Genomic DNA, 14,123 nt, shown 5'->3' on the forward strand with positions numbered 1-14,123 from the left:
CTCTGCCCCGCTAAGTGTGGCCGCGAGCGCGGTTCCGACTGCCCGTGCACAGGTAAAGGGGTACAAAGTAGAGCCCCTACTTATGTACACCAACAGGAGCCCCCGGGCCTGGGCCACACATAAGCGCGACGCATTGTTGGGCTGGACCCAGAACGGTGCGCGGGCAGGCGGGGCCGATTTTTACCGCAGTAATTTTTCCACCAGCTGCGCTTCCCCACGACCCATGATGAATGCGCGACGTGGAGGGTCGTGCGTGATGTGGGGGGCATGCGTGGGGCGCCTGCTGCACGTAGGCATCACGTCATCGTAAATGGTAAAGAGGCAGCCCGCGCCTTCCCCATAAAAAGGAATAACCACAGGCGCGCTGCTCATTTACCCTCTGCCCTTTCTCCAATCTTGGCACCGCTGTCCCCATTTTCATCCTCCTCGAGCTCGCCTCTGCTTGTCGCTGCTGCGCCCCCATTTCTCTCGGTACTCTGCCTTCGCCCAGTCACCATGGCACCCAAGACTGGCAAGGGCAAGGGCAAGGGGTGGCCAAGGATGTCGTGGAGAAGGAGGCGCCGAAGAACGAGGCGGCGGTGCGGCGGGCGCAGTTCGCCTACTTCTCCCTGTCATCGGTCAACGTATTCCACCTCAAAGATTTCTTCAGGACTCTATGTGCGGCAGAGACGACGGGGCACCCATCCACGTGCATCATCCCCGCCGACTACAGCGAGGCTGGCCCAAATCGGTACCCCTTCTTCGTCGATTTCTTCTCCTGCGGGCTCTGTCCCCCTTTCTCTGATTTCTTCAATGACATCATGCGTACCTTCGACTTCTGTCTTCTGGACCTCACACGAAACACCGTGGCGTGCATGGAGTTCTTCGCCCACCTCTGCGAGGGCTTCGTTAGGGTGCTTCCCAGCACGACGCTCTTCCGCCACTACTTCTCTCACTGCCTCCAGCCAGGGGCGCCCTCTCTGGAAGCATATCCTGGATCCCGAGGGTCCTAGGGAGAGGCACGTATCTAGAGGGTTCCCACAAGGAGAGGTGGGAGGAGTGGTGGGGTTGGTGGTGCTGGATCGAGGAGAAGAATCCGTCGGAGTTCTGCCGGGTTCGTCAGAGCCCGCCGATCCGTGGCGAGGACTGGAGCGACGTCGACGCCGACGACACGAAGCTCTCGATTGTCACCACCAGGATCCATCGCTTCACCACGATCGGGCTCACCTTGGAGATGATTGGGGCAGATTTCATCCGCCGCCGAATCACCCCGCTGCACAACAAGGGGAGGTTGGCCTGGGACTTCAGGAACGCGACCCACATCATAGCCTCCGCCCCGGGCTGAAGCATAACTTCATGGTCATGGGACACACCCATTACTGCCAGAGGCTCTTCTAGCTTGATGTGTTCACCGACGGCAGGGTGGAGAGGACCAGCAGGGCCGCGAAGGCCGGCAAGGTCATCAAGGGGTCCCTATTTGGGTTGCCGCTGGGCGTGTTCCCGATGAGCAACAACACGTGCCAGGCCACCATTTTTGAGATGATGCCGGTCCTCAACCGGCACGGCCTCGACCCGTCCTTGATTGAGCCCCCGGCACGCGAGGTGCAGGAGTTCTTCAACAACTTGTCAGAGGGCTTCGAGCACAACGAGCCGCTGCTCGTCAAGGACACCACCCAGGCGGAGATCGACTACATTGCCGCCAGGGTGGCGGAGGAGCAACTCGCCATGGAGGCCAGCAGTGCGGGCGGCATGGAGGATGATGATGGCACGGCCGTGGAGGAGAGGGAGCTCACCCAGTGGGCGGGGGCTGCCGGGGAGGCCAACGGCGCCAACACCAGGGCCCCTCTTGTTGAGGAGGTGGTCGGGGAGTTGACCGAGGGAGAAGCCGAGGCCGATGACCCTCCGGCCACGGGAAGGGGACGTGTCCTGCGGCAGGCCAGCTCTGGCGAGCCGGTCCGGCCCAGGAGGACCGAACCGCGGCAAGGGGTCCAGGGGGAGTTCGTGCGCCTGACAAGGGCCGCGGCAGCGAAGAAGAAGGCGGTGAAGACCGTAGTGGCGAAGAAGAAAGCGACTGCCTCTTCTTCGTCCAAGCATCGCCGAACTCCAGACCCTTCTCCTCCTCCTACAGATGTCGACTCGGAGGTCGTATTTGATTTTGGGTCCCTCAGGCCAAGGAGGAAAAGGAAGGCAATGGAAGAGGAGGAGGACGAGTAAGTATCTACCCTTCCTCACCTCCGCTCTCTCAAATTGCATTACTTTTCGTGTCGTGTTTTCATCTTCGCAGGGACATGGAGACGCTGGCCCAAAGGGTGGCGAAGAGGGCCAAGGCACTGGCGGGCGACTGGCCCCTGGCAGGCGCTTCACACACACCGGTGGTGGAGATCAGCTCGGACAGCAGCCCCCAGCACAGCCCCCAGCGTACGTCCACCACCTACTCCTTATCAACATGCGCCGGGGTACGATCTTCTAGCACTAACCTTGCTGTGGCTGCAGGAGGAGGACGACAGCAGGAGGAGCCACCGAGGGCCACCCCCAACACGCCGCCCCAATCAACCACACTGCCCCGAGGGGCGTCCCCGGCAAGGGCACCAAGCGCCGAGCACATGCGCACGAAGGAGGATGAGGTGGACTTGGGCACTGGTGGCTCCATCTCGTCAACAGATGTTGGCGGGGAGGAGGGCACTTCTTCTCAGCTCGGCACGGGTAGGTCATATGTCTTCTGTTCCTGCTTTTTCTTCTATCTGTTTCGAACCTTGATCTTGGCCTTGCCTCATTCTCTTTTCCGGCATCCAGATCCTCCCTCGGCGGACCAGGAGGACGTCGACACCGTCATCACAGAGGTCGGCAAGGATGCCAAGGCCGAGGCCGACAAGATCGCCATCGAGGAGGCCGCCGAGACCGCTGCTGGGGATGCCACCAAGGGGTCTGCCGAAGAGAGCGGCAAGGCTGCCGCTGAGGAGGCCGGCAAGGGTGTTGCCGAGGAGGCTGGCAAGGGGTCTACCGGGGATGCCGGCAAGGCCGCTGCCGAGGAGGAGGTGGTCGACGATCAACCCCCCTCCTCCGCTGCCTCTGGCTCGGGCAGGTACTTGAAGGTAGGCGATGACTTGTTCGTCCACCTTCCAGGGACGGCGGGCACCAGAGCACCGACCGAGGGGGAGGTGTTCGACGACGAGGTGCTTGCCGCTGCTGGGCTCGAGGTTGTCGACGAACCGAGCACCGGTGGCGGCGGTACCCAGGAGGAGTAGCTTCTCCGGGCCATGGGCGCCAGCTTCTGGAAGCTCCAGGCGCTCCACCGTGCCCGTTTGGACAAGGCAAAGTCCAGGAAGGCGGCAGTGGGCAAGGCGGAGATGGATCTCAAGGAGCATGTCGCCAAGGCGCAGGCCTGGTTCTGCCAGGCCACGAAGAGCTGAAGGCTGCCCAGGACCAGCTGGCCGAGCGCAAGAAGGAGCTCCTCTTGACGCAGGCCGACGTCGAGAAGGCCCAGGAGGCGGCGAGGGAAGAGGCCACCAAGGCCGAGGCCGCCCGGTCCCAGTGCCAGGACGATCTGGACTCTCGGGAGGAGGATCTCGTCGCTCGTGAGACAGCGCTCGCCGCCACACTCCGTGGCAAGGATGAGGAGGTCGAGAAGCTCATCGCGCAGCGGACCCAGGAGCTGGAGTGGAAGAACAAAGAAGCACTTGATGCTCAAGCTCTGGCCCACAGCAACAAGGTGAAGGAACTGGGGGCGGAGCGGGACGACCTGAAGAACAGGGCCATGCAGCTGGCGAAGGAGAAGGACACGGTCAGCTGCGCCTTGACAAAGGCACAAGGCGCAGTCTTGAACAAGGCCGAGCTGCTCACTCGCGCCAACGATTACATCCAGGACCTGAAGCTGAAGCTGGAGGGTCTTGAGTGTCGGATGTTGGGTTCCGGCAGACCCTTAAGGTTCGAACTCTCGGGTGCGCGCGAAGATCTTCCCCCTGCGAATCCACGTCTAATCGCCTCGCGTGAACCTAAGCTAAATGATGAACAACACGAGGGACACAAGATTTATACTGGTTCGGGCCACCGTTGTGGTGTAATACCCTACTCCAATGTGTGGTGTGGTGGATTGCCTCAGGGGCGGATGATGAACAGTACAAGGAAGAACTGCCTCGCGAGAGGTGTTCTTGAGCTGATGCGGTGTTCTACTTGGGGTGGATCTCCCCGTCTCTAGACGATATTCTGGATGCCTTCCACTGTGGTGAGTATACCTATTTATAGGGTCCCTGGTCCTCTTCCCAAATATTGAGCGGGAAGGGCGCCAACAACGGCCATTTTGAAGGGGAACATCTAGTACAAGTTATTCTGACTAAAGTTGGTCTTCGGCTGCCAAAGGCACTAGCGATGACGCCGTCTTGGGCTCCATAGTGACCTCCTTGCTGCCGCTCTGCTGGTCTTGGTCTCGTTGCACTGGAATGGTAACCTTTGCCCGATGCCTCGGTACTCCGCTCCTGTGCTTGCCCCCTTTGCACCAAAGAGGAAACAAGGACACTGCGCAGGTCGGCGCCGGCCTGGTCTTGATCGTCACGGCTTGCGTCACGAGCACCTCGTGAGGTACCTTGCCTTGATCTCTCCGCCTCCTCGCAAGCCTGCCTGGAGAGGCCGCTCCTGAGGATGCCTTGTGTCATCCGCCCCATGAGGCTTGGCCCCTCGCTAGGGTCTTAAGTTTTGCACTGATGAAGATGGGTCATACTGGGCCACCACTCGAGCCACGCCACAGGCCGCAAGCAGGCAAGTCTGGGGACCCCCGTTCCCAGAACGCCGACTGTAGCCCCCGGGCCCAAGGCACGCTCGGACTTGGCTTAGCAGAGAAGCGAAGGGGCAAGTGCGGAGCGCCGTGGGCCCCATCTGCCTACGGCCTTGGGCACCGCGTGGCGGTTGATTGGACGTGAGCGCCTCTGCTTCCCCATGCTCCCTCGGCAACTGCTCGACTACCAAAAAGGCTGGCCCGGGCTTAGCCTTACTTTCGTTACTCTCGTCCGCCTTGCTTCAGATCCCCTTTCTTGCTCTTCGCCCTCCTGCTTCTGAAATCTCCAGATTTGCCGCAGCCTTTCATCTTCGGCGAACAATGGCGCCCTGCAAGACCGCGGCCGGGGCTCCACCGGCCTGGTACTCGCCGGCTCTGGATTCCCCCAACGTAACGGAGAAGAATCTCGCCCTCACGCGCCAGATGGCGGCAGCGCAGAGCAACGAAATGGGGGAGACCGCACTCCGGCCTGGCTCCGCCTGGCCGAAGGACAAAGGGAGCACCTTCTACCCCCTCTTCATGAGCACCGTCATTGCTGGTCTGGTGCCTCCTTTCTCTGAGTTCTTTCTTGCCGTCCTTCGCCAATATCAGTTGCATGCTCTGCATCTCCACCCCAACTCCGTTCTCCTTCTGTCAATCTTCGCCTACTACTGTGAGGCGCACGTCGGGGTGATGCCCTCCGTGGCCCTGATGTGCCACTTCTTCTCCCTCCGGGTCACTGGCGCCAATATCTCGGCGTGCGCGAGCTTTGTCGCATATTCCAAGGCCAACACCATCTCAAAGGCCGGGAAGAGGGTCGACAGCTTCCGGAGCAAGTGGGTCATGGTGGATGCCAGGTGCAACAACCTGCTGGAGCTGCCCACAGAGCAGCCCGAGGCCGTTGAGGCGTGGTCCCGTGCGAAGCTCGACGATCAGCGGGCGAAGCTGGTCCTAGAGAAGATGAACGCTGACCTGAGGCCGGGCAATCTAAGAGCGGCGAAGCTGACCGGGGCCATGCTCTTTAGGGAGTTCCTGTAGCACCGGGTGGCCCCTCTTCAGGCGCACTCGCGCCCGCTGTGGAGGCTTGAAGATGCGGACGTTATCCTCCGCCTGAGCTCGGATGCCCTAAATGACGAGGATCTGGCCGCAGCCCTCCGCTTCTTGGTCGGAGAGGATGTGGCAGGCCTAGAGGATGCTCCGGTCCCCTTGTTCCTTCGTGATGACTGGGAACGGGTGGTGGACACCATGCCCACCTTCGACAGGGTCGGTCTGGTGCCAGCAGAGGCCCCTGAGGGCTAGTCTGCGACGGCGACGGAGGACTTGTCCTCTGGTGACTCCGGCGTGGGAGAGGAGGAAGACGATGAAGAGGATGAGGAGCGTGACTCGGAGGCGACCTTCGAGGGGACGGGGGAGACTTCCCCCTGGCGCAGGTCCAGCACCCTCCGCTCCATGCCTGATGACGACGAGGCCAGCGCCAGACGAGGGGGAGGACCCGCCCTTGACCCCGAAGAAGGACATGTCTGGGCTGATCTCCCGAGGGTCTACCCCAGCACTCGTGCCGGCCGAAGCCAGCTCTAGTCCTTCAGGTGCGCCTTCCTCCGCGGCTGGGCCTCCCGAGGCTGAGCCCCGCAAGAGACTTTCGGGCTTCAAGCTTGGCCGAAGTCCGTGGGATCCCGCGGCAGTCAACCAGTAAGTACTTGAACTCCACCTTGCTCCTGTCTTTTGCCGTCGAGGCCTGACATCTTTTATTGGGTAGCCTGCCACTTGCGGCGAAGAGGCTGAAGGGAGATGCGGCGACCCTGCTTGGAACAGGCTCATCGGTTGTGGCCGCGTCTTCACTCGTGGGGAAGGGAGGCAGCGGGGCCCGCACATCCCCTGCCCGATCATCCTCACGAGGCCAGCATGGGTGCTCTAGCAAGGACTCAGCCCCTGTGACCTGGCTGACTTTGGAGGCGCCTATGCTTGATGCTGTCGCCAAAGTCGCCAATGCTCAGGAGGTCCCTGCCTCCCAAGCCGTGATCGCGCTGCCATCTTCTCCTCCTAGTCCGCCGGCTCCCGTCTCCTCTACCTCCTCTGTCGCCTTGGACCATGCTGCCGACGAGCTGAGTCGGTCGCGGGAGGATCTCCGGGGCACGGACCCCCGCCTAGTGGCCGGGCGCCTGGAGTTGGTCTCCGGCTGGGTTCGTTCTGACGCCTCCGTCCGAGCGGCGCTGAGCCAGGCTGTTGCGGCTTCTGAGGATGGGAAGCAAGTCACCTCCCAAGCCATAGGTGCTCGCGACGTGGTGTTAAGGGATGCTTCCACTACCGAGGGCTGCTGCAAGACACTGGAGGGCGAGTTGCAAGGGCTGCGTGATGAGCTCGCCAAGGAGATTCGCGTCCGCCAGGCGAAGGAGGAAGAGATGAAGGCTCGGGAGGCTGCTGTCAAGGACCGCGATGCCAAACTCTCGGCCGATCGCGGCCGGCTGAAGACGCTGGAGGAAGCGCTGAAAACAGAGAGGGTTGAGCTAGATGCCAAGGCGGAGGTCTTGGCCGAGGACCGCGCGGCCTTCACGCGCTATGAGGAGAGGGCTCGCACGGCGCTGAAAGCGCTTTATGATGGGGGCCTGGAGAAATCGCTGGCCAGAGCCAAGGAAGGCCACGCCAAGCTGGTTCCCTTCCTCGTCGAGGCGCTTGAGGAGGTCGTGACTGGCATCATCCCCATGGCCGAAGTTGAGGCTCGCGTCCTTTCCTCTGCAGTGCTGACGCAGATCCTCAACCACATCTACCTCGGCAACCCCGAGGCCAACCTTGATGAGCTGCTGGAGCCCGTGGACGCCAAGCGCTCAGACACTGTTGCCGAGGCCGTAAAGGGTCGAGCGGAGGCCTTACTGGCGAAGTTTCGTGCCTTCAACATCGCGCTCAAGCGAGGCATTGCCGGCTCCGCGGCCTCGGGGGGTGGAGATGACAAGCGCGACTCCACCACGAGCGTTGGCGCGGCCCAGGGGTGATCTTCTCGTGGCCCCTTTCCTGCTTCGATTCCTGCAACATGCACCATGCCTCGTGGAGGCGTTTAAATTTGTGTTTGGTATTGTGAGAACAATGTATGGTCTGTAATATTTGCTTCTAGATTTGCTAAATTTGGCGATTTCCTTCCTATTTGCTTGTGTTCTACGTCGGCAGGGCCTGGCCCCGCGCATACCTCAGCCGCCATTAGCCCCGACCGGATCACGAGGATGGGACTAAGGAGTGAGGGGCTACGTGGCAAGTTAGGCTCCTGAGTCGCGATGCTCAGGAGTCCCCCTTGGCGTGCAAACAGCAAATAGGGAAGGGGTGGAAGAGAGGATCTATCATTCTATGTCGACAGGGCCCGACCCTGCGCATACCTCGAACGTCGTTAGCCTTTCGGAACTAAGGAGTGAGGGGCTACGTGACCAGTTAGGCTCCTGAGTCATGATGCTCAGGAGTCCCCCTTGACACTCAAATGGGTCTTCATACCTTGGCTCTGATCAGGGAGGGGCGTCCAACGACCAAGTCTGAGGGACCTGGCTGGCGTGTGCTCGGGCGTGGCCCGGGCGCAGCCCCCGTGCCCAGCCCCCTCGCGCAGTGCTCCCGAGGGGAGGCATTGCGATGAGGCCAGACACTGAGCTCTGGGCTCCCTGAGGTTGATACAGCCGTGGGCTGCCCTTAGTTGTTTATCACCAGCGCGGAGCATAGCGCTTCAGTATGTGTACGGGCATAGCCGCTCCTCGGCAGTGTCGTCAGCCAGCACAGAGCATGGTGCTTCCACTGGTACATGGGAGGGGAGCTCCCCTCCGGGAGGAGCCCCCGAGGCGTGTACAGCCCCACCCTGACACGTGGCCGGCACGGTAGGGCTATGAGAGGTGTATCTGGGCACCCGTGAGCCAGCGCAGGACTCATGAGGCCCTACCTCGAGGCGGGTTGTGCCTGGCTCTGGCCCTTTGTCGGTGGTACGTTCCTGCAAGATGGTTAAAATGCAAATGCTTTACGTCCTCAGGTCCCGGCCCTCGAGTGAGCTCAGCCGCCGCTGGTATGCCAGGTCGCGATGCCGTGGACAAGGCCAGGGGGTGAGGGCTGGAGATCCAGTAAGAGCTCCTGAGTCGCGATGCTCAGGCGCCCCCCTTTTAACGTGCAAGCGATTTGCATGAGGAATGATAGGCTCGTGGTAGGCGGCGGACGATAATCATAGGAAGGTTAAGCACGAAGAAGCAAATCAATTTAGGTAGATGCAGAGAAGGGTACACGCCACTTGGTTAGGCCCAAGTGGCTTGGGGATGATGCAGCCCAAGGGGCGCCCCCAACAAGGTAAGCTGAAGACATAAGCAAAACGGATACATGCCGCGGGGACAGACCCACGCGACCTGGGAATGATGCAGCCCTGAGGGCGCTCCCAGCTGAAATGAAACTTGAGAGAAGTCACCTGGTACCATTGCAGGTCGAGTGTCGGAGTAGCTGACGGTGCATGGTGAAGAAGCCACTCCTCTTGAGCCTCCGGAGCTCCGAGGCTCGGGAGGCCCGGGCGGCTCGGCGAGGTCCATCTCCATTTCCTCCAGGAGTGCATGGTGCTTGGCCACCTGAGCTTCTAGAATGCTCCTCGTTAGGCGCTGGTGAGCAGCAGCCGCGTTCAGCAGGCCGAAGGGCATGCGAATGTAGCTGTGCAGTGGACCCTCGCAACGCCCCACGCGCGAAGGCCAGAAGCACTCCTGAGGCGCGACTCGATTGAGCCCTGGGTAGTTGATGCAGATGCGCAGCCCGCCATCCTCGCCTGGATGGGGATCTATGTTGGGCAGGCGGCGGTTGCCACGCATGACTCTCGCTTCCTATAACTCCTGAGCGACCTTGGTGATGAACTCCTGAGGGTTGGGCCCTCCTTGTCTTATGCTTTCCTGAGGGAAACATGCTGCGAAGCATGCCTCCAAGTGGTGCCCGAGCGCCTCCCTCGTGATCTTGGCAAAGTCAGTGGCTCCCCCGAAGAGAGCCCCCAAGCCTTGCCCGAGGAGGGTGTTGGGCGCGCCTTCCTATGCGGTGGAGGGTGGCGCCCCTTTGATGGGCGCAGGTCCTGATGTGGCACCTCCGGAGGTGCCTGCCTCCTGAGGCCTTGAGCCAGGTGATGTCTTCTTCTTCTTGGGAGCTGCTTCAAGAAGGTTTCCACTCTTGCTGTCTGAGTCCTTGATTGACGCGGCTTGGAATGTGCGCTCAAGAGAGCACACCGCATCCTTCTTTTCACAGGGGACCGTAATGACTCCGCCACTTCCTGGCATCTTGAGGATGTTGTAGCCATGGTGAGTCACTGCCATAAACTTGGAGAGAGCGGGATATCCGAGGATGTCATTGTATGGCAGGCGAATGTGGGCGACGTCGAAGCCAATGAGCTCGGTACGGTAGTTCTTGCGCTGTCCGAAGGTGACAGGGAGGCGGACCTGCTCTATTGGGACAGTGGAACCATCAGTGGCTCCTGAGAAAGGCTTGGTTGGTTGAATCTGATCATATGGCACTTGGAGATTGTTGAATGTCTCGACGGACAGGACGTTGAGCCCTGCTCCACCGTCGATGAGGGTCCTGGTAACTTGCACATTGCTGACACTGGGGAACAAAGCATCGGGAGGACATCGGCCGTTGCCGCGCACTTGAGCTGATCCGCTGAGCTGAACGTGATGGCGCACGCAGACCACCTAAGGGGGCGCATGGCCTCAAGCTTGGGGAGGACTGCATTCACCTCGCGAGCAAACTTCTTGAAGATGCACTAAGAGGCTGGGGCCTGGGCACCGCCCAAGATGCAAGCGATTGCACGCGGCTCCTGGAAGCCCCCAGCCACCTCGTCCTAATGATGGTCGTCATTCCTTCTTGGCGGCGATGGCAGAGGAGGAAGTCCTGCGTTGCCTTGTGGGCGATCCTCACGAGGCTGATTCCTCCAAGCCCCCTCGTGAGGCTGGTCCTGCCAGCGGTCCTCGTGAGGCCGGTCACGCCACTCTTGGCGAGGGCCTCGGTCGTCCCATCGTCCTCCACCTCTTCCTCCGCCTCGTCCGTAGCCCCAATCTTTGCGCTCGGGGCGTCGACCAACACGGCCTTCTCGCACGGCCCTGAGCTCTTGGCATTCGTTGGTGTTGTTGGTGTGGAGATCGTGGTACACATAGTACCGGCTGCCCTTGGACGACTCTGGCTGGTCCCTGCCACGCTTCATGTCTGGCTCTGCTGCATGCACAGCTACTCCCTTGCGCTTCACATCCTTAGCCTCGGCTTTCTTCTCTTCTGGATCTGCCGCTGGGAGGTCGAGAAGGGAGAGGTGTCCCTCCTCAGCCCTTGCACACTTGGTCGCCAGGTTGAACAACTCCAGAGATGTGCATAGATCTTCGTGGATTGCCAGCTCCTCCTTCATCTTGACGTCGCGGACACCGTCAGAGAACGCGGAGATGATGGCCTCCTCGGTCACCTTGGGAATCTTGAGGCGAGCGCTGTTGAAGCGCTGGATGTACTTCTGCAAGATCTCTTCAGGTTGCTGCTTGATGCGGCGCAGGTCACCCACGGCCGGCGGACGGTCGCGAGTGCCTTGAAAGTTGGCGATGAAGCGAGTGCACATCTCGTCCCAGGAGGAGATCATGCCATGAGGCAGGTTCAGGAGCCAAGTGCGGGCACCGTCCTTGAGTGCCATGGGAAACCAGTTTGCCATGACCTTTTCATCCCCATTGGTGGCTTCGATGCCCAGCTTGTAGAGCTGCAGGAACTCCGTGGGGTCGGCAGTACCGTCGTAGCGAGGGGGCAGGTCGGGTTTGAACTTGCCCTGCCAGGCGACACTGCATAGCTCGGTGGTGAAGGCGCGGCAGCCCGCGGTGGCCACCGGAGCTCTATGCTGATGCGGGGCTTGCTCCTGGGGATTCCCACGCGCCGCTTCCTGGAGCAGCGCAGGGTCTTGATGTGCTGGCACAGGGATGCGGTCATGGCATGCTAGTGCCGGGAGCACGCGAGCACCTTCTTGGGGACGAGGGATTTCTTGGCAGCTCCTTTCTTGTCGTGCAGGTGCTGGACGCGGTGGATCTCATCCTGGGGCCACACGCCTTGGAGCCAGGGCGCCTTCTTGGGGAGGAGGTGGCGGAGGCACCTCCTGGGCTGCACCACCCGCGCAGGACGGAGGGTGAGGCAGTGAGAGGGACGGTGCAGGGGAGCCCCCTACGGTGCTGACGAGCTCGCTGATGCGAGTGAGCCACTACTTGTAGAGGACGTCAATGGGACGGTAGTGCAGGAGCTCACGCGCCAGGAGCAACGCGGCGTGCGCGTCCGTGGGGGCGCGACGGGCGTGGGACGATGAACCAGCTGGAGTCAGCGACGAGGTGGCGGTGCGGCCTTCCCGCCGCACCGAAGGATGCAGCGACGAGGCATGCTTCTCATTCCCCGCCGGGCCGGTAGCGGCATTGGCGGCAGGCGACGGGGACACCCGCCAACGGGAGTCGTCTGGGCGACGCGGGTGGCGAGAGCAGCCCGACGCTCGGTGCGAGCCCGGCGAGTGTCAGCCATGGACAGGACGGGTGATTGAACACGAAACAACGGAAGAAAGATTCCGGCGCACCCCTACCTGGCTCTCCAAATGTCAGATGTTGGGTTCCGACCGACCCTTAAGGTTCGAACTCTGGGGTGCGCGTGAAGATATTCCCCCTACTAATCCACGTCCGATCGCCTCGCGTGAACCTAAGCTAAATGATGAACAACACGAGGGACACAAGATTTATACTGGTTCGGGCCACCGTTGTGGTGTAATACCCTACTCCAGTGTGTGGTGTGGTGGATTGCCTTAGGGGCGGATGATGAACACTACAGGGAAGAACTGCCTCGCGAGAGGTGTTCTTGAGCTGATGCGGTGTTCTACTTGGGGTGGATCTCCCCGTCTCTAGACGATATTCTGGATGCCTTCTACTGTGGTGACAAGGCCTATTTATAGGGGCCCTGGTCCTCTTCCCAAATATTGAGCGGGAAGGGCGCCAACAACGGCCATTTTGAAGGGGAACATCTAGTACAAGTTATCCTGACTAAAGTTGGTCTTCGGCTGCCAAAGGCACTGGCGATGACACCGTCTTGAGCTCCACGGTGAACTCCTTCCTGCCGCTCTGCTGGTCTTGGTCTCGTTACACTGGAATGGTAACCTTTGCCCGATGCCTCGGTACTCCACGCCTGTGCTTGCCCCCTTTGCACCAAAGAGGAAACAAGGACACTGCGCAGGCCGGCGCCCACCTGGTCTCAATCGTCACAGATTGCGTCACGAGCACCTCGTGAGGTACCCTTGCCTTGATCTCTCCGCCTCCTCGCGAGCCTGCCTAGCGAGGCCGCTCCTGAGGAGGCCTTGTGTCGTACGCCCCGCGAGGCTTGGCCCCTCACGAGGGTCTTGAGTTTTGCGCTGATGAATATGGGTCGTACTAGGCCAGCACTCGAGCCACGCCGCAGGCAGGCAAGTCTGGGGACTCCCGTTCCCAGAACGCCGACATTGAGGGGACGCCTTTGGAGATCAAGGCCCTGGAGGAGACCCTGACCAAGAGCCTGGAGAAGGAGAGGCAGCTGCGAAAGAATGAAGCCGCCAACCACGAAGATTTCGTGAAGGGCGAGAACCTCTGGATCAGCCGCCTCGCCGACGTCGCCAATAGGATCACCGAAAAGCTGGCTGATATGGGGATGTCGAATGTGACGTACACCCCAGAGCCGAACGTGAGCCCCAACGCCAAGCTGACCCTGTTCTTCGAGGGCGTTCTTGGAGCCCTGGAGCAGTTCTGCTCTAACAGAGCAAGCTCCCTGGCCAAAGAGACCCGGCTGCTCTGCCGGGGTGCCCTGACCAAGGTTCTCACCAAGGTGGTGTACTGGTACCCCAACCTCGACTTCGACGCTGAGCTGGAGAGCTTGCCGAAGGATGTGGACCTCGCACCGCTCAAGGAGCGCATCAAGCCCGTCATCAGCCGCGTCAATGGAATCGAGAGGGTGGAGGGCCAGCGCCGGGACTAGGCACCCTGTTTCTCATCGCCGCTACAGGTTTACGACAAAGACAATTTATATCTTTAGTTAGAACTGCAGCAACAATTGATGTAATATAACTCTGCAGTACTTTTGAAATGATGCATGCTATTTTCCAATTCGATCTTTCTCCGTATGTCCACCCTACATTAATTGGGTAGGCTTCCCGGCGCGTAAACCCATGCCATGGCACCTCGAGGACGGATCCCCAATAGCCTGCCGGGTGTGCGTGCTGCCAGGCGAACCACCTTGATGTTCTCAGTAGGGCCGCTTGAGCTGTCGAGCGGACTCGAGACAAAATGAGAGCATTGCGAATAGCGGAAGGCTACCCTGCCGTTTTCAACGTAGCCGCTCGAACTGTTGAGCAGACTCGAAACAGAACGAAGGCGTTGCCAATAGTGGAAGGGCCCCA

This window comes from Triticum dicoccoides, chromosome 4B, assembly GCF_002162155.2.
Source record: "Triticum dicoccoides isolate Atlit2015 ecotype Zavitan chromosome 4B, WEW_v2.0, whole genome shotgun sequence".
Taxonomy (NCBI): domain Eukaryota; kingdom Viridiplantae; phylum Streptophyta; class Magnoliopsida; order Poales; family Poaceae; genus Triticum; species Triticum dicoccoides.